Source organism: Ambystoma mexicanum, chromosome 1p (genome assembly GCF_040938575.1).
Source record: "Ambystoma mexicanum isolate Mex_15411 chromosome 1p, UKY_AmexF1_1, whole genome shotgun sequence".
Lineage (NCBI taxonomy): Eukaryota > Metazoa > Chordata > Amphibia > Caudata > Ambystomatidae > Ambystoma > Ambystoma mexicanum.
Window position 1 is genome coordinate 418,869,939 of NC_090921.1, and position 23,116 is coordinate 418,893,054.

Below are 23,116 nucleotides of genomic sequence, written 5' to 3' on the forward strand. Positions count from 1 at the left end.
AGGGCCTCCGTCGCGGATGTTCTCACTGGTATATAGCGTTTTTCAGCAAGAGCGATCGCTCGGGAAAGATCAGCGTGCTTCGGTTCCTCAGTGAATCTATGGTTATTTAAAAAACAATATGGCGCCTTCGTCGTGATCAGCAACACCCAAATCGTGGTTTAAGAAATGCCATGACTGGGGGGCAAAAATGTCCCATACGGATCCCCATTTGGTGTCCATAGTATCTTGGATCCGATCACAAGACATTGGAGTGTGAATCCTGCCTTCCGATGTCCATCAAAGCCCTGAAAGAACGTGGAGGGACGTTAGTTGCAGGTAGGTCACATAAATCCCTTTCGACGATTCCTTCAAAAAACGATCTTCCGACGAGTCAAGGGGCACCTCTCCTCGCCGGAAGAAAGCTAAAAGGCGGTCTCGATCTAGGAGTGGGTCTCGCAAATCATTGTATTCACGACGTACAAAGAAAAGGCGCCACAGGTTGCGGTCTTCGTCATCAAATTCCTCCCCTGAACGGGTTGCTTGCTCGATCAAATCGGCCTCACCGGCTGAATCGGAGTGATTCATAGTGAAAATGCTTCAGGTCTTCCAGAATGCAGCCTCAACCCCCTCAAAGAAGAAGAGTAAGAGTCATGCCCATGATGAGGGGAAACCCGACAAAGAAAGGCAAAGGAAAAAACCTGTGCACCCTCGAGCCCGGGTGTCCAGAAGGAAACTCCTTAAGCACCTTCTTCTTTGTCATTAGGAGCGTAGACCGAAACGAGGGAGTAAAGCTGACCATAGATCAAGCATTTGTCCACCATAAAGCAGCCCTCGGGGCAGCGCAAAGTGTCAAGAATTGGTGGTCTGAGGCCTTTTGCAGAGAGAATGGCAGTGCCCACTTTCTTAGTGCCATTGGAGGCCAGGAATTGCAATGGAAAGAATCTGCTGCGAAGACTGGTGAAGTCCGCTGCAATCAGATGGGTCTCTTACCGGAAAACGACGGAGGATTCCTCATTCTGTAAACGTTGCATCATGGATTTCCTTTTATGGGTGGGTGGGGGGGGGGGGGGGGGGAGTTCAGACCACTGACATTAAGCGTGAGAAATTCTAGCTTTCGGTGCGGTGGAGGCATGTCCTGAGGCTCAGTCGAGACTCTTGTGGAGATTCGGCAGAATGGAGTTCAGTTGTCATCTGGAGGCTTAATTAAGATATGGTCGTGTGGCTGGGGTTTTAACCACTTCCAGCGGGAGGCTGAGATAGTTAACGTTTGGGAGGCTGGTTCTTTTGGCTCGGCGAGTCCCATGTCCAACGGGGCTGAATCTGTCCCGGTAGCGAAACACGGCTAGGACAGTCAACAAAGTCTGAATTTGCCTCCAAGGGGACCTGTGCGGCGGCAGGCGTTACTATAATTTGGAATCAACTCAGGGCAAGGGGAAGCCCTGGCACACTGACACTATGGGCCGATTTGTGACCCAACACCCAGTAACAACAGCTGGGAACCCCGGTTTCATAAGTCACATGTGAGTGCTAAGGGGAGTGGGCAGGGTCAGGAGGGTGGGAGCTGGCCAGGGAGGGTGGGAAGTGGGTGGGGGGGGGTAAAGGATGCAAAGGGCAAGGGGAAGCAGTCCAGAATCTGGAAAAGGAGGAAGAGTGGGAATGGGGTGGGTGGAAAGCAGAGTTTGGCAAAGCGCCAAAGATGGCACCAACCTTCAAGGCACCCTCATTAATGCCTGCTCTCTAGGAGCTCACACTATCGAAATACACAACCTTATCATAGAATCACAACTAGACTTCTTTGTCGTTACAGAATCCTGGCTCACCATTCACAGAACCGTCAGGCACCAGTCTCATGGAGGCGGAGTTGCCATCATAGCCAAGACCAACCTCCAACTGAGATCCTGCCCCATTGAAAGAGTTGCTGGTTATGAACTTCTTCTAGCTAAACTTGCCATTAATGACAAAACCACCATCAACTTCATAGTAATCTACAGAGCTCCTAACACCAATAGCCATCCTGAAATAGATATCCCACTTCTGCTTGCTCCTCATCAAACCCAATACTAAATGTGTCATCCTCTGAGATATGAATCTAGGATTTGACGACAGCATAGACTCAAAAGCAGAAGCCCTACACTCCGCCCTCAAGGATATGAGCTTCACACAACTTGTGAACACCCCTACCCACATTAAGTGTAGAACCTTAGATTGGATCCTCATGCACAATACTACAATCACCATTGACTCCATCTTCCCACTCAATTGAATGGATCACCACAACATCCAATTTACTATCATCTCTGATGAATCCCCCTCCCCTATCAAATCTAAATTAACCAACACTTATGAAGCCAGAAATCTTTGCAAGCTCACCCCTGAAAACCTCAGCCCCATACTGAGCAAAGTCATAGACACTATGCCAATTTCCAGCGATGACCCTTGTCTCCTAGTAGACGCATACCAAAACTGTGTCACCTCCATCATTAATGCTGTAGCCTCTCGAACGACCAAAACCAAATGCACTGACAAATGTTCATGCTTTTGGTTTACTAACGATCTTGTAGGCGAAAGAAACCGGCCTTGAACATGCACATAGAAAACACCCCTCCCCAGAGTCAGAAAAAGCCTTTCAGACGGCAAGCAAAAACTACAAATCAGCCATTATCCCGTTCAAAGCTAATGCCTATAACACTCGGATCAACAACGCTGCCTCTGACTCCAAAGAACTGTTCTCAATCCTGAGAGAATTGGAAAACCCCACTTGATAAATAATTCTACTAAGTCTAGCAAAGAATGGTGCACCACCATACAAGATGCTCTAGCTGGCAAAATTAATCTTCTACAAAATAAAATTAGAACCAAAAAGCAACTACTAGCTAACAAATCCGCCAGTGATAACCACATCCTGAATCCTTCTGTCAACACCAGCCCTCTAGTCTTCTTCATCCCAGTCTCCCAATAGTTAGTTTTAGACACTACCTTCAAACTCGAAGCATCAAACTGTAAAGGAGATTCCTTTCCAGCACAAATAGTCAAATCATGTGCCCACACACTTAAACCTATCATTACCAACTTTGTGAATGCTTCATTCAATGCCAAACTGGTCCCAGCCAGCATTAAAGAAGCTTGGGTTACTCCCATACTAAAAAACACTCTAGATCTGACTACCCACCAATTACCGGCCAATAACAACGGTTCCCTTTTTACTTAAAATCTTCGACAAAATAGCATACAATCAAGGCCAAGCCCATCTGGAACACAGCCAGCTCCTTGGTACGAGACAATCCGGGTTCAGGCCTAACCACAGTATGGAAACAGCCCTACTGGACCTTAAATTCCAGATGGATACCATTAGAGACTCAAGCAAACTTTGCATCCTCCTCTTGTTAGATCTCTCCGCTGCGTTCGACCTTGTGGACCACGACAAACTCTGCTCCACCCTAGCTAAAGACTTTAACCTCTCCACCGATGCCACCATGTGGATTAAATCTTTCTTAAATTAACAAACCTCTAGAGTCTCTATAGGCAATGAAGCTGCAAATCCCATCCCAGTCCACATTGGAGTACCCAAAGGCTGGTGCCTCTCACCCACTCTCTATAACGCTTATACTAAGCTCCTCTTTTCAGCCTTAGATGATATGGGTGTCATCTACACAAATTTTGCAGATGATGCCGAGATCCTCATACCACTCACTAGGAACTACACTACTTGATTATTAACAAAATCTATGCCATCATACAAAACTGGATGGCATTATGGCATTAAATAGTCTATGCCTCGACGACGAGAAGACAGATTCTCATTGTGGGATCCGAGTCCAAAATAGGTGCCCTCACTCTGACTACGCCTCTATTATCTTTGACTGCACCATGATACCTGTCTTGAAGCAAGTAAAAACCTTAAGAGTATACTTGGATTCTAACCTCTCTATGACCAACCACATCAGCAACCTCTCATCTTCCACCGCATACACAGCAAAACTAATTGCTCTGAGCAGACAATTCCTTACCCCCACTAACTGCATTACATTGGCCAGAGCCCTGATTCTTTCACGACTCGACTACTGCAATGTTTTACTGCTAGGCACCTCCATTACCAATCTAAAAAAACTACAACTGATGCAAAACAAAGCTCTACGGGCCGCCCTAGGAATTAGGAAATCGGACCACATATCCTTGACCAGAAGAGATCACCATTGGTTGCTTGTCGCAGCTAGAGTTTTCTTCAAAACCCTATGTATAACTTTCAAATGTCAATAGGAAATAGCACCCATCTACCTAAATAAGGCACTACCTAAACAAGAAATTACAAGAACCCTAAGATCCAATAACCATCTACTGTTAGTGACACCCCGCTACAAGGATACCAAAGCAGGGGGCAGCAGTTTTCAATACCTAGCCCACAACCACTGGAACTCCCTCCCTCTCAGTATAAAAAAGAGGGTGATTTCCTGGGCTTTAAAAAACTGTTGCAAACTTGGTTATTTAACCAATACGAATAAAACTACCTTGAGATTTTGTAAATATGCTGCACGCGCTTTTGTACTATTCATCTTCTTTTAAATACGTTGTATTTGTGTTTACTGTAAACCACGCTGTAATTGTCATTGCCTAATATCTCAATAAGCTGTCTGTAACGTTTCCGTGATACCTAAGGGTCTGGGTGTGTAATAAATGTAATAAAATAAATAATGGCGAGGAGCAACTCTTGCTCACATTGAAATGGTGAACGTAACAATAGTATCCCTGAACAGGCAAGGGCTAAACTCACCCATGAAACGTCGTGCAATCCTGGATAGGCTAGGAGAGGCAGACAACAATAGGGATTCTGCAGGAAACTCATCCTCTCCAAAAGGATGAAAAGAGGATGGCCCATAAGGAAATTGGGGTTTAAGAAATCACATCTTCGCAGAGACACAGAGGGGAGATTCCTTGGGCTTAAGGGCACAATAGGAGAAAGGACCTACACCATAATAGCCTTGTACGCCCCAATGAAAAACAGGTTGCATTAATCACAGGAATTCTTGAAAAGCTCGGTGGCTGGTGTGAGGGCCAGCTGATCATAGGCGGGGATTTTAATTGTGTGATGGCCCCTACACTAGATCAAACGCTCCTGCCCACAATGGCGGATCAGAAAAACAGGCAAGCATTAGGGAAACATTTTCGAGAACTGGGAGTAATGGAGACATGGCAGTTCTTTCGGGGGTGAGGGGATTGAGAATACACGCACTACTCTGCAGACCATAAAGGCTATTCTGGAATTGACATGGTCTTGATTGTTGCAACACTGGTCCCCCAGGTGACAAAAATAGAGATTGGGGTGGATTACCTCTCTGACCATGCGCCGGTGGTGGTATGCCTTGAGCTGGGGGGGAAGGGAGAGCAAGAAATGGCCCACCTGGAGACCAAACAAGATAATACTGAGGGACACCGCACTCAGGGTTACATATGGAGAACACAATAAACAATTACTTTAGGGAGAATGGTAACGGTGAAACAGACTGGAGGTTGATTTGGGACGCAAGGAAGGCGGTAGTCCGAGGCAAATTTATCTCACAAGCGGCGGCATACTATATAGAGAGAAACCTAATAACACAGAAATTAGAAAAGGAGGTGAAAGAAGCCGAGAATCTACACAATACCAGACAAACGAGGAAATCACTCAGGGAACTCGGGAAGATTAGAGCCCGGCTTGAAAACCACACGCTGACAGGGTTGCCCAAACAGTGTTGAACACGAAACAATCCTATAACATACACGAGGGGGGAAAGTGAACCGGTTCCTGACCGCGAAATTGAAGAAGCTAGAAACTTGCAATTATATAGTGCAACTTAAAAACAAACCGGGAGTCCCGCAAACAGAGAGAGAGAAACTAGAGACAATGGTGCAGTTCCAAGAGGAACTCCTGAGCAGTGAAAACTTGGACCCCGAACAGCATTGGTCCTATTTGCATGCCACCCCCCTACCACAAATTACGGAACAGGATAGACGGGCACTGGTAGGCCCGATTACGGCGCAGGAGATAAGCGATGCAATCTCAGCATTACCCACAAACAAGGCCCCAGTCCCGGACGGCCTGGGGTCTGGCCACTATAAAACATTTTGCTCGCAGTTGCTGGGCCCACTGAGACGCCTCTTCAGTATAATCGGGGGAAAAGGAGCGGTCTCGGCCGACATGGGTAGATCCTCAACCATATTAATCCTGAAACCTGTGAAAGACCCCTCAGAATGCGCAAGCTACCGCCCCATTGCACTACTAAATACAGATGCGAAGATCTACGCTAAAATATTGGCGACCAGACTGATGAAAGTCCTCCCAGGTATCATTCATGACGATCAGGCAGGATTCATTGTAGGAAGGCATATACAGGACAACGTGTGGCGGGCAATAGATATCATTGATATAGGTGTGTGCACACAACATGGGTTTTCAGTGGCAGCACTGGACGCCAGACAGACTTTTGATGGTCTGAATTGGGAATACTTAAGGCTGGTGCTGGAAGGCTTCGGGTGCGGCCAGGAATTCTCCACGATGGTGCTCACCAATTTTCAAATCCCATCGACGAGTTTTACAGTTAATGGTCAAAGCTCGGAAACAAAGCAAAATCAGGCGAGGCACATGGCAGGGATGTCACCTCTCCCCTCCTCCCCCTAATTTTCGCTATGGCAGTGGAACCCTTCGCAACACAATTCAGGCAGGACAGAGTTCAAAGGGGTAGTATGTGGTCAGGTGGCCCACAAAATCGCATTATATGTTGACGACATAATGCTTTTCATGAAAGACACCAAAAATACAATAACTAGCGCCATGGTAAAATTGCAAGAGTTTGAATGTTCCTCAGGGTTCTTCATAAACGTCTCCAAATCCAAAGCAATACATATAACAGAGAAGAGAGGAGATGGAGATCTTGAAGAAGATATGCCTCTTAATCTGGGAAAGGGATGCCCTGGAATACCTGGGAATACTTTTAACAAGAAGTTTAGGCAAACTGTACAGAGCAAACATTACATCCCTCTGGAAACAGTTACAAGAGGACATGCGTAGATGGGACACCCAAGAACTATCATGGTTCACAGGCATCGCCGCTGTTAAAATGACCATCCTTCCCCGGTTACCCTATGTGGTGGGCTCGCTGCTGGTAGCCATTTCCCCAGCAGCGATCACAGAGCTACAAAAAACAATATTTAATTTTATGTGGCAAGGCAAGAGGCAAAGGGTACAAAAACTTTTCTGATACGTCCTCCACTCTTGAGAGGATTGGGAGTTCCAGATGTTGGAAGATACATCTTGGTGGCGCACTTGGCGCCAATGTTGAAATGGGCGAGACAGGAAGACTTGAAGGGGTGGTGCCAGATAGAACAATCGGTCACTACGATCCCCTTGAGGCCATTGCAGGCGCTAAAGGCGGCGGGCTGGGAAAAGCGGGGGGCCTTGCTAGAAGCTACCAAGTTATCTTTACGTAGCTGGGATAAAGCTTTGGGGGGGCATCTGGGGTGGGTTGGGTCCATCACCCCCTTAAAACACAATCCAGAGTTCACACTGGGACTCCATCAGAAATTCTGGGAGGGCTGGCCAGGAGCGGAGTTACTGACCATAAAGGATATGCATAAAGAAGGGTCCCCCTTGCTCTTAACTGACTGCCAACAGAAATTCGGAATTGGGGAACAAGAGAGCTACAGATATACACAAATTATTCACTGGATTATGCATCCAGGGGTGAAAAGGGCAGGCACTAGGCCGCCGGTTTGACTTGAGTTAACCATGCGGGAAGGGTTGGTAGCGAGAGGGGTGGCTAGGCTTCATAAATTACTGAGTAATGCACAACCAGAGGACAGTCTCCCATACAAAGAAAGTTGGGTGCGAGACATAGGGGAACCAATATCCGATGAGGAGTGGAGTCCGATATGGTAGAGAGCACATGGCTCCTCCAAATGCACCACGATCAAAGAATCCGCCTACAAGACATGTTAAAGGTGGTAAATGTCCACCTACTGAGTACACAAAATCAACAGGAACTACCCTCCTACTTGTTGGAGGAATTGTGGGGGGAGGGGAGAGTTCTACCACATGTGGTGGTTGTGCCCCAAAGCAACGGCATATTGGAAAGAAGTGCTGGGGCACATAAAGGACATTGTGGGCGTCAAACTCCCTATGTCTCCCAAAACGATCCTACTGGGATTGGCTGTCGAAGACACGCAATGTCTGGAACCAATGCTACCGTAATCATCGCACCTACTGTCAGCTGCGAGAATGACCGTGGCACAAAGATGGAAGTGTGAAACGGGGCCGACAACCGCCTGGTGGAGGGTTAAGATCTGGGGGATCATGGCAATGGAAAAGATATGGGCCCTTCGAGCTGGGAAGTATTTGAAGTTTCTGGCGACTTGGAATACCTTCCATGAGTTTGTGAAAGACAGGGAAGCCCATTTCTACAAACCATGAATACTTAAAACATGCATGTCATTTGAGAGCACCAAGCAAAAACGGGCATGCGCACGCGTGGACGGGAGACACTACGAGCAACGCCATACAAACGCAAACCGTTGATGGAAGGCGAATCGAGCGGCTTCGTGTAACAGTGGCAATTAGGAGGCACAACAGAAGGGACCGATCCGGCCACTAGATTAAGTGGACCTAACTAATTATTGCTTTGAGGGTAATCATCACTCTATATAGCTGTTGCACGATGGTGGTGCCGGTGCGCGTGGTGTATGACCATACCGGTGGGTCGTTTGATATTTTAAACGTACCTGCGACGCCGTGGACTGTTCAAATTTTTGAAATCTTCATGGGCCATAGAGGAACATTTCCACACAAAGTTTGAGAAGACTACGAGAGCTTGGTTGTCGAATTTCCCCTGTAGAAGTTCTGTCATTTGTCTCACATTGTTGTTAGAACGAAACATGTTTGGCATTGTGGTTGCGCTATTAGTAGGCAACTTTTGAGTAAAGTTTAATTAAATTAATGAGAACCTTGCTGTTGTAAAAGATTTGTTAAACTAGGGCACGTACTGGCTGGAGGGAGCATCTCAGAATTTGAGAGCTTTCTGTTCAGTTTATTCGGCTGGTGTTTCTAGAACTTTGTATGGTGAAGTGAGTGAGGTGCCATATTGGTAAGTGAGGTATGCGAGTGGAGAGAAAGCACGGTGGTACTTAGTGAGTGTTGTGTTGTATGTCATGAGTTTTAGATAATAAATTGTTTATATAAAATGTTTTACTATGTAATGTTTATACAGATTGTGTAATATATTTTTAAACAAAAAAGTCTTGGTGTTTTTGTAATAAAGTGATGTATTGTAATATGCTAATTGTGTAGCGCTTCAGAGTGTTTGTGGCTAATAAATAAGTATTTGAGACTAAGCATTGGTGATTGAATAGTGTTTCTCTTTTCACCTATGGGGCATAGCATAAAGGCAACAGGATTCCCTAGTCCGGAAGTTTGCACAAGCCTTTTTAGGGGGGGAAGAATCCTGTGGCCATTTCCCCTCAATCTTTTGTTTGTGTGTCATTTGAGAGGCCAAGGCTGCTTTTCAAGTTAGTCTTTTTGTTGCCAACTTTTCTCTGCTGTAATGCATTACGTCCCTTAAGAGTGTTGATCAGCCTACATTGCTCGGAAAGAACTCAATAGCTTCAGAAGAGACTAGACACTGCAGAATTGGGGCGAAAGGGGAGGGAGGGAGAGAGGGAGAGAGGGGGTTGGGGGATGGGCAGGGGGAAGAGGACCAGTTGGGGGTATAGTGAAAATAGTCGGAGACATTGGAGAACAGTCCAGACCTGGTAATAAGGGTATCCCTATATATTATCCCCACCAAAAATATCTCCGTACATATGGTCATTTGTTCGCCATAGGCGATATTTTTAGGGGGATCATTTGTGGGAACGGCGGTTGCGGGGGTGTCCCCTGCAGGGTCCATGGCTCAATATCGCCGCAAAAATATGGAGATATTTTTGGAATGCAATATTGTTGCAGGGATATTAACACATGGAACCGTAATAAGGGAGCATGAGAAACCAGACGCAATACAGTGGGCTTGTTGATTAAGTTACATGTGATGTATTGTTTGTCTCCGATCAATAAATAAAAAGGTTTAAAAAAAAATGTTCAACTGTAAAACTGAAATATTTTTGGGAGAAATACTTCTTTGCATCAAGTTATTCATGCACATTATAAGATAAATTTGCTGTCTTCCATAATTATAGTTGTTTCTTCCTATAGTACTACATGACCTACTGGTCGAAACACATCTGTGAATCTGTTTGCTTGAAAGCCGGGGCACAAGCTCCTGTGTCCTTTTCCCATTTGTACTCCCTATTTTAATTTTTGGGGAATATTTGCCTATTTCTGGCAGTACAAGTGGCTAATACATCCTTTATCTGTAGGGCTGGGTAGCCTAATATTGCATTTTGCCTGATTGTGCAAGTTAGCCTAAAACTGCATTTTACCTGAATGAGTGGATTGCACATAGTTAAGTTCATACTAGACTTAGAGGTTCCCGACACACGAGACGCCTATAGTTAATTTGGTATGCTCAGGTAAGCAATCTGGGAGAGAGAGGCCTTTTCCAACCCGACGGATACTCGCATATAGCTCCCAATGCCCTGCCTTTCCCCTCAGTACCTCCAACACTAGAATGCCACCATCCCCCACAGTCAATTTGTTCTAGCTGTATACATAATCTCACATACTAGCACCACCTCCACTAGAATGCAGCTACCCCCATGACAATGTGGCCTAGCTATCTCACACACCCTGTACACTAAAATGCAGCTATCCACCATGAACAATTTGGTCTAGCTGCACACATACAGAGTGCACACACACTATTTAATGCTCTATCTCCACTGACCTGTATACTGGTCTCCGAGGGCGTTCAACCTACATCGCGTTGAGACCATACCAAAGGGGAAATGCGCTATACAAATGCTCTTCCATCTGTTCCTCACTTCCACTATTTTCGTAGTGTTAAACGCTCATTCTTGGTTTTGACCCCAACCCTCTGATGCTCACTTCCTCTTTTTCTGAGGTGCGAGTCCACCTATCTCTCAGTTGCCCTTCTGAAAACTCAAATTTCTCCCTACTCGTTTTCTTACCTCCGAGTCCTCTAGCTACACTAAAGTCACACAGCGGGTATTGATCAACAAATAGGCGAGCCAAGGCAATTTAGTTAACATAAGTATAAAAAAAAAGAAAATGTGTATAGGTTTGTTCAAAATAAACAAATAGTGTCTGTGTTAAACTCAGTTGTCAGGATGGATTTTCTCGTTAATGGGGTAGTAAAAAACTGTGGAAAAACATATCTAAAGAAGGCGTCTATTGTGAAAGGGCAAAAAAGTAACACAAGCTCGGACATGCTCTCTGTAAGCCCAGGGCTTGATGTCTCCGGCAAATCCAACCAATACATGGGATTTCACAGCCCTGGGTTTTAAGGGTTTCCTGCACCCTATTTTATACCATTCTTGGGGGTCTCTCCTCTTCTTTGTACTCTTGAGTTTAAGAGTTCCCACACCCTGTTTCCTACAGTCTCTTCTCCTTGTTCCTTAGTGCCATGCATGAAGCCTGTGGTTGGATTCTATAGCTGTGATTGTGCGAGGTGGGCCTTTTAGGATGAATTTGTGCCAGAGGACGAGAGAATTATGGGGACAGGATTATCACCAGATTCCACTTTCTTCCTTCCTGCTATGTTCTGGGTTCTCCAGCCACCTGCTCCAACCCCTCTTTCTTCCTCCCACGTCACATCACAGGTTTTGCTCCCACCAAGCTTTGTTCATCTTTAGCTATTTTTCTGGCAGTCGCTCTTTTTGTCTGTCTTTTTTCTCCCCACCAAAATCCTCTTCTACACATCTCTGTACTTACTCCCTCCCTTAATCCTTCACTCGTCTTAGTTTCCACCTGTTCACTTAATTCTTCCTGGAGGTTATACAAGATCCCCCTTTCTTCATTCTAACCCTTGTTTCCATTACCAGAGGTTTCTCCACTCGTTTACCTCATTCAGCACTTCCTGTGGCCATTCTGATTTGCTTTCCTCTCCTCCCCATAGTCTTCACTAGAATTCGGACATTACACTTTTCTGTTATCACTCTAGTCTTCACCCATTTGAGTACATCTCCTAGAACAATTGGTTCTTCAGTTTCCTACTATCCCTCCCTTCTTCACCTCTTTGGGTACCTACTCCCCTTCACTGCTACTTCCTTCGCCTGGGTCAATCTCTTCCCAAACTCCTTGATCTTTTCCATCCCAGATGCCTGGGGCTTCCTCCTTCTAGCCCACTGGACTTTTTGACTCCCTCCATCAAGGTCTGTCTTTACCCAGCCTCCTGGACCCTTCCTGCAGCATCCAGACTCCTCCTTACTGCAGCCTTCTGGGGCTCTCTTCCAGCCTTCTGCTTCCTGCTCTCCCAAGTCTCCAAGGTGTGCAGTAATAAAATCGTGGTAAAAAAGTCTCTTAAAAGAATCTCGGTAAAAATGCTGTTTGACCCGGTAAAGGTGTACCCATCATACCATTTAAGGGAAGCAGGGGTTGTGGGGATGTCCCCCGCTCCTCTTAAATGGTATAATGGGTCAGGGGATTGCGGGGTTATCCCCCGTATCAATTACATGGATCGCATTGTCAAAACTACTGCCTTTTTGCCACGATGTTGTGTAAACAGCCATTTTTGCCGCGATTTTAACACATGGGACCAGTGTCAGTGGCTTTGCTACAGTCTCCAGCTCCTTCCCCAGCTTCTGTGCTTGCTTTCTCCAGCTGCCACCAAAGGAGCTCTTCCTTTTAGCGCCACTTCCAACTGACTGAGCTCTTGAGGTTTTATAGAGCTTTGGCCCAACCTTCCAGCCTGTCTCTGGTGGAATGGAGATAGGGTGTGTCGGTTTTCCACAGTTTGCTTGGACTGGATGGATCTGGACCGCTGCTTCGGGAACCACATCCACCATATTGGAATTCCCAAACCCCCCTGCTAATTTAAGTGGATTCTGGACAAACTTCAGCACCTCCGTCAGGGGAGCCATGTGCACTGCTGCCGGCCCTGCGTGAACGCTGCTCCTAGAGTGTCTTAAAGGGGCCAGAGTGATGAGCCACCCTATGACGAAGAACCTGTTTGTCGCCCCCACCATCCACTTACTTGGACAAGCATAGCACTTCGTTACACTAGAGCCAAGATACTAATAGCCAACCAGCGCTCTATAAAATTCCTAATCCAATCCAATGACTGTTGCCACTTCCTACTAAAAAAAACAGCGCCATCAGCAGCAACCCCAGCCGTATTGGGCAAAGAAGATCAGCTTCTGGAAGACCTACAAAGGAGGATATACTAGAGTTCGACTTTTCACTAATGAGAGGCAAACACTGAAGTCCTACTGGTGGTAACCAATGGAAAGCTCTGGAAAAGGCTTACTGATTTTACGTTGTGCCTCCCTACAAACGAGCAGCAGCAGCAATACAATTTTAGTCCCCTGGAACAGCATCGTGTTTTAGGACATCCTTGAATCTATGGTCCATCACATTGATACTACAGGATACTGCTGGTGGTAGATGTAAGGTACCAAATCCAGATATAGGCTACCACGTTCCAAGCTGATGTTTATGAAAACATCCTTGATAATCGATGGGGTGGAACTTTCTACTAATGAGGTGACTAGCAGAAAAATAACATATAGACTGGGCAATTGCCGGTTTTCCTGAAGTCTTCTGCCAAACCCTTCCAAGGACACTTCCAACAATGCTCAGAGATTTAGTTGAGTTCCTTTGTGGCATCTATCCAGCTTCATCTCTCTTGAAAGCAACACAATCCTCCACTTCGGAGGCAACAGAGCGTTCCCCCTGTGACCTCAAGTCTACGAAGGGATCCTTGATTTCATTAGCTTGTTGATTTCATTAGCTTGTTGGCCCCTCCAGCTCAAACTCAAACTTTTCGCCCTCTGCTCATTCGGGTGGCATCAGGTGGAAGTAGCCAAACTGAATATGTGACTGGTTTGGTCAGGCAGTTGAACCTCTTTGGTTAGGCTAAGGCCCATCACCCTTTTGCTTGGGAATCTTACACAAGTTTTGAGGAAAGAAAATAGGAGTATGAACAAGTTACCATAGACACTACTGCACTTCTAGTTAATAGTCCCTTCACCTCATCCTACCCCCTACCTTCTCTGCTATTAATAATACAACAGTCAATTATGGCTCTAGTGGATAGAAAGGTATTAGCCTATTTGACCGAGAAAAATAAATGACATAACCAATTTGGTAGAATTTGACATGGGTGATTTAGCCTTCGGGCCAATTTGACCGCATATATTGCTAAATAGCAACCCTGGAGAGCAGGATTTGCGGGGGTGTCCCCTGCTATCCAGGGATGGTATTAAGCAATATTGCGGGTGCAGGGGTGTCCTGTGCTTCCTTAAAATTGGCGGTGGTGGACAAACCCGCCGTTCCCAAAAATGCATATGCGTTTAAATTCGTACTTGCGGGCAATTGTTTTTCGGTCAAATTGCAGCAAACAAATTGCATCCATTCAAATCTACCTAAACCAATAGAAAGGCATGAGAGACAGTGCGTATAGGTATAGGACATGGGCACATATGCTTACAGTTTCACTTTGAATTGTGTTGGGAATTTTGCTTGACCAAAACCTCTCTGTAGGAATTATGTTTCACGGTATAAGACTAAATATGTAGAAAAGGGTCTATGGGCTAATACAGTAGCCTTTGCAATGAGTATTTTGTTCTTCAGAGATCTTGTACAAGAAAAGGAGGTACTGGTTGTCAGTCTCTTTTCCTACAAAATCAGTTTATTTAGTAGAACTATAAATTTAATAGCTCATGTTAAAAGTAAATGGGATTCTCATGCTTCCGTGTATTTGGTGCATCATTATCCCTGCAAGGTAAAGGCACCAAATATACAAAAGTGTATAGTGCAATGTATTCGATTTAAAAAAAAAACATATGGGATCATAAAAAGGAAAATCTAACCACATAGATTTCAAAAACATAAATGCTTATTATAAACGCATCTAAGTTCAAAATGAGACAGATGCAAACAATGCACATGTTTGATGTTACAGAATACACCACTATACTCTTACGTCCCGTCCCCTTTCCTCCATACTGCATTGCTGCCCCTTTCTAGGGATGGGAGACGGAACCCTTTTCACCAGAAAAAACCTTCTTCCCCTTTAAATTTAGAGGCATGCAGGGGTGTTGCCTTGGGAGCATGTGCTGCCCTGACTCCGCCCTCCGGTGCAACACCCCAGTACCCTTTTCCACGTCGACTGGAACGGGCCAACTTCATCAGCGCTCCTGGGTTTGGCTTCAGCCATGTAATACCATGTGCTCTTCCCCGGATACTGTCTTTTTTTTTTTATCCATACTTGGTCCTCTGGTGCCACGCTCCTCCCCGGCAGATGCCGACTTCAGCAGGTGTCCAGCCTGTGAGGGGCTCTTCCCTACATCAGACCCCCACGCTCTTTGCCTCCGCTGCCTTGGCCCCGACCACGGATGGGAGGGTTGTACCGCGCGTGACGCACTCTTCTCGTGTGCCCTGAAGAATAAACTGGCTAAGTGGAAGGAGCTTTTCGAGAGGTCGCCTCCAGAGGACCTGAAGGACTTTGTCAAACATCGATCAAGGCCCATGGTAGAGATGCTCTTTTCCAGCACAGCCCGCAAGGGTGACACCTTTCCAAGGAAACACCCGAGCGGGATGAATCTCTCAGGTTCTTTGACCAGCACGAGTACCAAGGCTAATTCAGCTACTGGCCGCCAGGCCGAGGGGTCCGTAGACTCAGTGCTGAGGGACCGGAAGTTTCTTTTACCAGGTAGGCTCGCCAATCTGCTGTTTCTGAGACTGAATAAGCGTCCTAGGAGCTCGACCCCAATAGATTTGAGGTTATATGTTTACTTGAGTGTGGGACGTGCACTATATCCTGGTAAGTGGGAGAGAAAACATACTTTTTGAGTGAATTGGGACTGTAAAACCGCAGATGAGGAAGAAGTTGGCCAGGCACGATCCTCAAGGCTCGTTTACAAATAGCAAGCAGGGTGCCATACCCTTGTGAAGTTGAGTTGTGTCAAGAAATCTGCTGTGCGTTATAGCTCTGCCACACTGGATTGAATCAGAATGTGACTGGGCGCTGCATCCCTGAGAATATGGTAAAATGGGAACACTTGTAGCCCCACAAGTGATAGGTCAGACACTAAGTTTTAACAGTCCAAACTATTTTTGTTTTGCTTAGACCAATCCCAGAGGGAGAATACTTTGCTTTGTTTTGGAGAGTAGGAGCTCATGGGTTCCACAAGTGTTTCCCCTTTCCCCCATGCCTTTTTGCTTAGAAGAGCAAACTAAAGAATCTTGGGGAAACTGAAGAGACCGGTATCACTTCAGACTACAGAGGAAAGGAAGGCCTTCTTTACTATCACCATGACACTTTTATAGTTTGACCCCAGCCTATCGACTTTTTATTGGAGCTATTCTGAGGAAGATCACTCTGCTGTTATAGATGAACCCCTTATTCCTACGGTTGTTTATGCCAGCCACCTCTTACTTGTGAATAAACCCAAGATTAAAATCGTACTTCTTGAGTTATGTGTTTTGTGAATCTGCCACAACACATACATTGTTTTGACCCCAAGGTCTTTGGTGGTGTAACGTGGCACTAACACAGCAACTTCATTAGCATTTGTCTGAGGTTGTTGACAATGTTTCAAAGATATGCATTTTGCTGGTAGTCCATTTAACGTGACATAGCTTTTCGATTATGACATTCGAAATTTTGCTTAGAATATTTTGTGCCAGAAAAAAGGTGTCTTCTAATGGGAATTTTAGTTTGAGCCTCTATTTTCTGGTGACATGCCTTGATAATTAATTGTTCGGTTTGTGGATTAGAGGCACAGGGAAAATCGTTTAAAAGCTTATGGCATTTTCTTAATTTTCCACTGCACTTTACAAAAACGGATGTAAACATCCACTGTAGTTGCCAAAACATTGAAGTTGTTTAGTATCTACAGCAGCCAATGTTGAGATCCGATTTCTGGTTTAGACCAGAATACACCACCCGCTGTAGTTCATGAGATTGGCAGACAACGTTTTGCTGATTTGAACATCAACAAGGTGTGATTCTTAATATCGAAGCAAAGTTATTGTTTGCATATAAATAGTGGATTTCTGTAGCAGTGATGACGTCACTTTACCCAAAGACATGATCTTAAAATGACAAAGCATTTCTTTATATTTGACATGCCACATTATTAGTTTTAATGACCGACTGTATTCACTTTTCAGCACAGTAAGATCATTTTATCGCAGTTGGCTGGAGGAGCAAAAACGTTTCTCTCCCAGAGTACAAATATTGCATTGCACAAGGGGAAAAAATATTCAGTTTTCTTTGTTAATGGCAAGGCAGCAATACAGATAGATAACAGAGTTTGCACCACCGATGGTTGCAAGCACGATGCTTTTATGGAAAATATCATAAAATATTTGGACATTAGATCTGCCCATATGCGTTTGCCTCATTGTGTGCTTGCCTCCATCCCCAATCAAATGCTTTTAAAAGCTAAAGGTACTCTAAATAGTTTGTTTTTAAACTGGTTAAAGCTGGACTCGGTCACATTTTATTGTAGTGGAATTTCTATAGAGCCACAGTTTTATGCCTGGCTGATTAAAGGATTTTTGAATCCCTACATGTAGATACATTTTACGGCCACCCACCTGACCATCCTCCATCTGAAAAACATATAGCTGCCTTGCACTTTATTTAACCATATAGCAACACCCATTGACTCCTACACCTCGTGCACACTGTTTCGCTCTAGCCTCTCATTAACTGAGGTTTTATTCAAACATAGATGACCATTTCTGCCCTCAGGGCATTTTCAAGGAGATTGTAGTGGTCTGGGTCCCCAGAAGCTTCCCCACCAGCTTGCACTATGTAACATGTAACGCACGTTCTGTAGATCTGGTACCAGATATATGTATTTATTGAAGGAACAGAATGCTATATTAAAGAGTGCTATCTGTCCTTCTGTCAAGATTGTGCATCATTACCTCTTGAATTCCATGGAATTGTGCTGCACTAGAAATTCCCCTCCAGTTATAGAACCCGTTAAAGCGTTCTCCAACATTGTGGTTCATTGAAGGGAATAAGACATGACCATGAAGACTGGGTTTTTCTACTGCACGCAATGTTGGTTTCCCAGCTCTGAGAGACACCCACATGGTCCTGGGCTAGTGGATCATTGCACTACTGGAGATACCCAAAATAATCCTCGTTGAGGTGCCAACAATCGCCTTTCAACAGCTGAGAACACATCATGGCCAGTCACCAGGGATATCCGTGAAGTGCAATAAAATGTTAAAGGCTAAAACCAGGGGTACATGCCAATGGTAGTGCTGCACCCATCACTGAGGCTGTCCCAAGGCTTTAGTCACTGTAACCCAAGCATCTGGCAGGCCCTGCACTAAAGGTCACACTGAGCACAAGTACTTTGTCGCACCATCTTCTTTTCAGTGTAAGGAACCTGTACAAAATGGTGGCTTCTATTTGCGCTTTTCATCTACACAACAGAACCTGACACTCTCGGGAGTACAGCAGAACACAATATCTATCTGTACTTTGGAGTCACTTTTCTGGTTACCCTAGGATATTGATAAAACATCATCCTTTAGCCATAGGGTGAAGTTGATAGGACTTTTGCGGTCTGTTAGCTAGTTCTCTTCCCCATGTCCCCACCTCTGCTCTGTTATTTGGTGGCCTAAAATAACTTTTTATTAAATTTCTGGCTTCTTGTTGGGCTAAGATGTTGTTGGCCTTGTGGACTTCATCGGCAAAGGTCCCATGAAATATATTATAATTATATCAACAAACAGTCTTGGACATTTGTGGATTCATAAGATACTAATTAAATTAGATTTTTGAGTAGGGGGACTCTATGAATTGCACTGGGGTAACTGTGTTGTGTATGTATTGTGGCTAGTGTTTGATGAACATTTCAGACTAGTGAACATGGATGGGGGCAACCATGTCCGATGACATATGTGGGCGTACATCAACTGTCTGGATTGACAAAAGCCATGTATTGTCTGTGACAGTGTGAATTCAAGGAGAAGGATGTCAGACTACACAACCCTGAGAGTGAAACATGTATGTGACTCTGCATCTTGAGAATGGTCTGCCTTGGGTTGAGATGGCTATGTATCAAAGGATACTGCCCTATAAGACAAACACAATTTTGTGAAGCAAAAAGAATGCCGTTGAGCTAGTATGCAGATGTACAGTGCATTGCTTTGTGACTTTGAACTGGAGCTGAACTACCAGGAATGGATACTGGGCTGCGAGTGACATGTATGTCATGGCAGAACTATACTACTCTAATCACATTTCTGGTAAAACAATGTTTAATGCTTCTTTAACTCTCCCTAACATTTTCTAAAATCTCCAAATTGCCTTTCATCATGTCTGCATATGTGTTTGTTTATATCCGTGCTATTCTTTAACAATTTCTACCAATTACTTGTCACTCTATTAACTTAGACGACATATAGGAGAGCTGTATACATTAGGTTCCTTATCAAATTTACGGACGGGCAGACACAGGTGGTATACTGTCTGTTCTCAAAGCCAATGGTCTGCACTTAACAAGGGGAAGTTGGGGCATCTGAATGATTTAGGATTTCTGGAGCTTGATTAAAGCTCAGATTTATTTATTTGGAAGGTGCCAAAAGCCTGTGGGCCTCGGGCTGCTAATCGGAGACTCAAACGGCAGGACGACCATCAAGGAACAGGACAAAAGGGAGCGTACAATTGGGGCGGGGGGGATTCACTTGAAAATATACGTTTTCAAAGCTTTTTGAAAGTTCCTAGTGCACCTTCTGACCTCAAGGTAATGGGGAGAGTGTTCCAAAAGATTGCTGCCTTAACTGGAAAGGATTTGTCAAGTCCATTAGCATGTCTAACTGGGGCAGATAATCTGCTTCTTTCCACTAGATCGCAGATTTCGTGGCGGGCAACATTGTGGAATGGATGATTTTAGATAAGCAGGGACTTGTCCAGAGATTCATTTGAAAACCACATTTCCTGTCTCAAACAGGATTTGTTCCTTGACAGGATGCCAGTGAAGGTTATGTCGGTGATTGGAGATGTTAGCACGCCTAGCAACCTTTTTTGATGATACGTACAGCATCATTTTGCAGAACCTGACATTTGTTTAGGCATGAGTTTGAGGCTCCATTCAATAGGGAGTTAGAATAATCTAACCTTCAGTTGATTGTTGATCGAGCTATGGTGGCACTGTTCTTTTCTGAAATGTACAGACTAATATTTCTGAGAAGGTGCAGCTGGTAATTACAATTTTGGATCAGCTGATTAACGTGTACCTTGGAAATAGAAGTGGCCTCCAGTTGAAAACCAATCGTTTTCACCTTAGTTTAAACCTGGGTGGTGGTGTCTCTGATTCTAAAACTATTGAAAGCCGGATTGAGTTTCGCCCAGGCCTGCCTGAAGCCAGAAACCCGAATCTGTCTTGTTGGTGTTCAGACAAAGCCAGTTGGAAGCAATCCAGAGATCTACCTGGCGGAAGATGTGAGAGATGGACCTGTTATCCTTGAATTGGTCCCCAGTGGATTCTAGGACCAGCCGGGTTTCGTCTGCGTAGTTCGTAAAAAAATACACCTTGATCATCCAATAGTGACAGATAGTTCTTGTGTATATGTTGAACACGATAGGGGACAAACTTGCACCTTGAGGAATGCCGCACCAAATGGGAGCTGATGGAGAGAGGACCGATCCCCACTGAATTTTGGATTTGTGTCCTGATATAAATGAATGAAAACAATCAACAGCACTCTCGTAGCCAAGTCCCAGATGGTGTAAGGACTGCAGGAGGCGTTGGTGACCGTCCAAGTCGAAAGCCGCCGACCGGTCCAGAAGTACCAGCATTCCGACTTTGCCCTTTTCGATGATACCCAGCATTTGAGATTGTAGAACGAGTAGCGCTGTCTCAGTACTATAGCGGGGTTGAAAACCTGATTGTCTGTCGTGGAAGATGTTATGTGTTTCTACGCAAGCTTGACATTGCAAACAAGCAGTTTTATCCAATATTTCAAGGAGGAATTGACAGTTGGTTATAGGTCTGATTACCTGGATGTCTAGGGTCCAGACTTTGTTTTTTTGTTATTTTTTAGCCGTCTGAGTTACTGTAACAACTTGAATTGCCGATGGCACCGAGCTATCTCTAAAGGATGCATTAATAAACCTGGTCTGAAAAGGGGCAAAAAGGTCTCTGTTCCAAGGTGAGTTTAGACAGGATGATGTTTTGAGAGCATAAGGTGGGACGCACAGTGTATGAAAGATTCTGAAGCGAGAAGGTGAAAAGATCAGTAGTAGACCCTGAATCTTAGTCGAGAGTGCGCCATGCAGTGCTACACTGATTTTCTCTCTGGCCTTCATTATTTTGGCTTCAAATGCTGTTTGTACGTCTATGGAGTCCTGCTTCGAAGGACCAAATGGAGTAAGAAAGGACTTTGGTTTGTTTAAGAATTTCAAAAGGTATTTTTGTGCCATTGGAGGCCTGGTTAATCTCAAGATTATAATACTCCTTAGTTTCTATGATTTTAATTCTGTAGGTTTTATCTAGTTCTTTCTATATTGATTTGTTTTTTTCAGTTTGATCTTTTAACCAGCGTAGTTCTAGTTTACATTTTTCCTCCTTTATTGCTGCGAGTTCAGCAGTGAACCATTTTTTGTGATTGAGGTTATCCCTCACAATTATAGAAGACAGGCTTTTGAATTGAGTAGTTTAGAAAAGGTGCTTGAGAATGAGGAGGCCAATCCTCACTCGCAGTCTCAGTCATGAGAGTGGAATCCGAGCAGGGAAAGACCCAAACACTGATGACTGGGGAAGACTGGGCTTGTCTCGTGTGCGCCATCACAGGTGTGCCAGGTCAACTGATCTGAGGAGCCTGGGGCTGCTGGGAAATGTAGTTTCACTGATCAAGTAGCTCAAGCAGAATGCACAAAGCCAAATGCTGCTTTTAAAGTGAGTATGCTAACCTCACATACAGCCAGGCACAGAATCCTAAGAACGTGATGGCATCTCAGAAGTAAAGTACTTCAGTTTCAATTAAAGCTCACCAAACACACATTCAGTTTTGGCAGCAGCAAGATAACATGCACAGAGATGCAAAATAGTAAGAACCTGAAAGTGTACCCCACAGCAGATTAAGTAGCTGGGGAAGACTGGGCTTGCCTCAGGTGCGCCGGCGCAGGTGCGACAGGTCAACTGATTTGAGGAGCCTGTGGGTGCTGTGAAATGTAGTTTCCCTGGCAAGTAGCTCAAGCAGAATGCACAAAGACAAATGCTGCTTTTAAAGTGAGTAGGCTAACCTCACATAACCTCAAAGATGGCCCATATTAGTGTGAAGACTTTCTGTTTCGAGAGGGTTCTTAAAAATGTGGTGGTTAGTCACTGGGATATCTTAAATTGAGGCTTGATTGGGATGGTTGTCATTTGTTCTTGTTAAAGCCATGCAAGGGATGAGCAAGATGCTGGTGACATAGATGTTGAGCTTTTCTCTCCTGGGAAGACCATCTTGGGATTTAAGTACAGGCTGAATGTATGAACATGAACAGACCAGGTATTTTGAATGTGGTGGAGGAGTTTGTTGATGCATGAATTTGTCAGGCAATAGTTCAAGCCATAAAAGTGGGAGGGGGGAGCTTTTTCACTGTCTGGACATTTATTCAGAGTCACCCTTGGATAATGATGTGGCTATAGAAACACTGCTGCTTTTTTTTTTTATTTGTTCTTGGTTTACACAAAACCTTTACAAATAGAATTGTAAGTTCTTCGTAAAAACACATACTAGGACATTAAAATACATATAAAATCCATATAAAATGTACATACAACAGTACTTTCTTCATCAAAACATAATTAAGAGTAGAAAAGTGCAACGTGCGATCAGTGCAAAATCTTTGCTATGCATATAATCGATGTATTCCAATGCGAAGAGAACAAAAGTGCAGGGTGCAAACAGTACAACGTCTCCGCTATGATCATAGTGATACATACCATTGCTAAGCAAATTGTAAGTTTCTGGATTTGAGGACTCGAGTAAATGCAGAATGTTAATCGACAGGACAAAGTTTCAACGGAGTAGCAACAT

At 44.6% G+C, this 23,116-nt stretch overlaps 1 protein-coding gene across 1 annotated transcript in view; it reads left to right on the forward strand.

Annotated features, from left to right (window-relative positions):
• INSR (insulin receptor) overlaps positions 1 to 23,116 on the forward strand; it is a 1,116,918-nt gene that overhangs the window by 398,980 nt on the left and 694,822 nt on the right. The gene's annotated exons all lie outside the window — the stretch shown is intronic.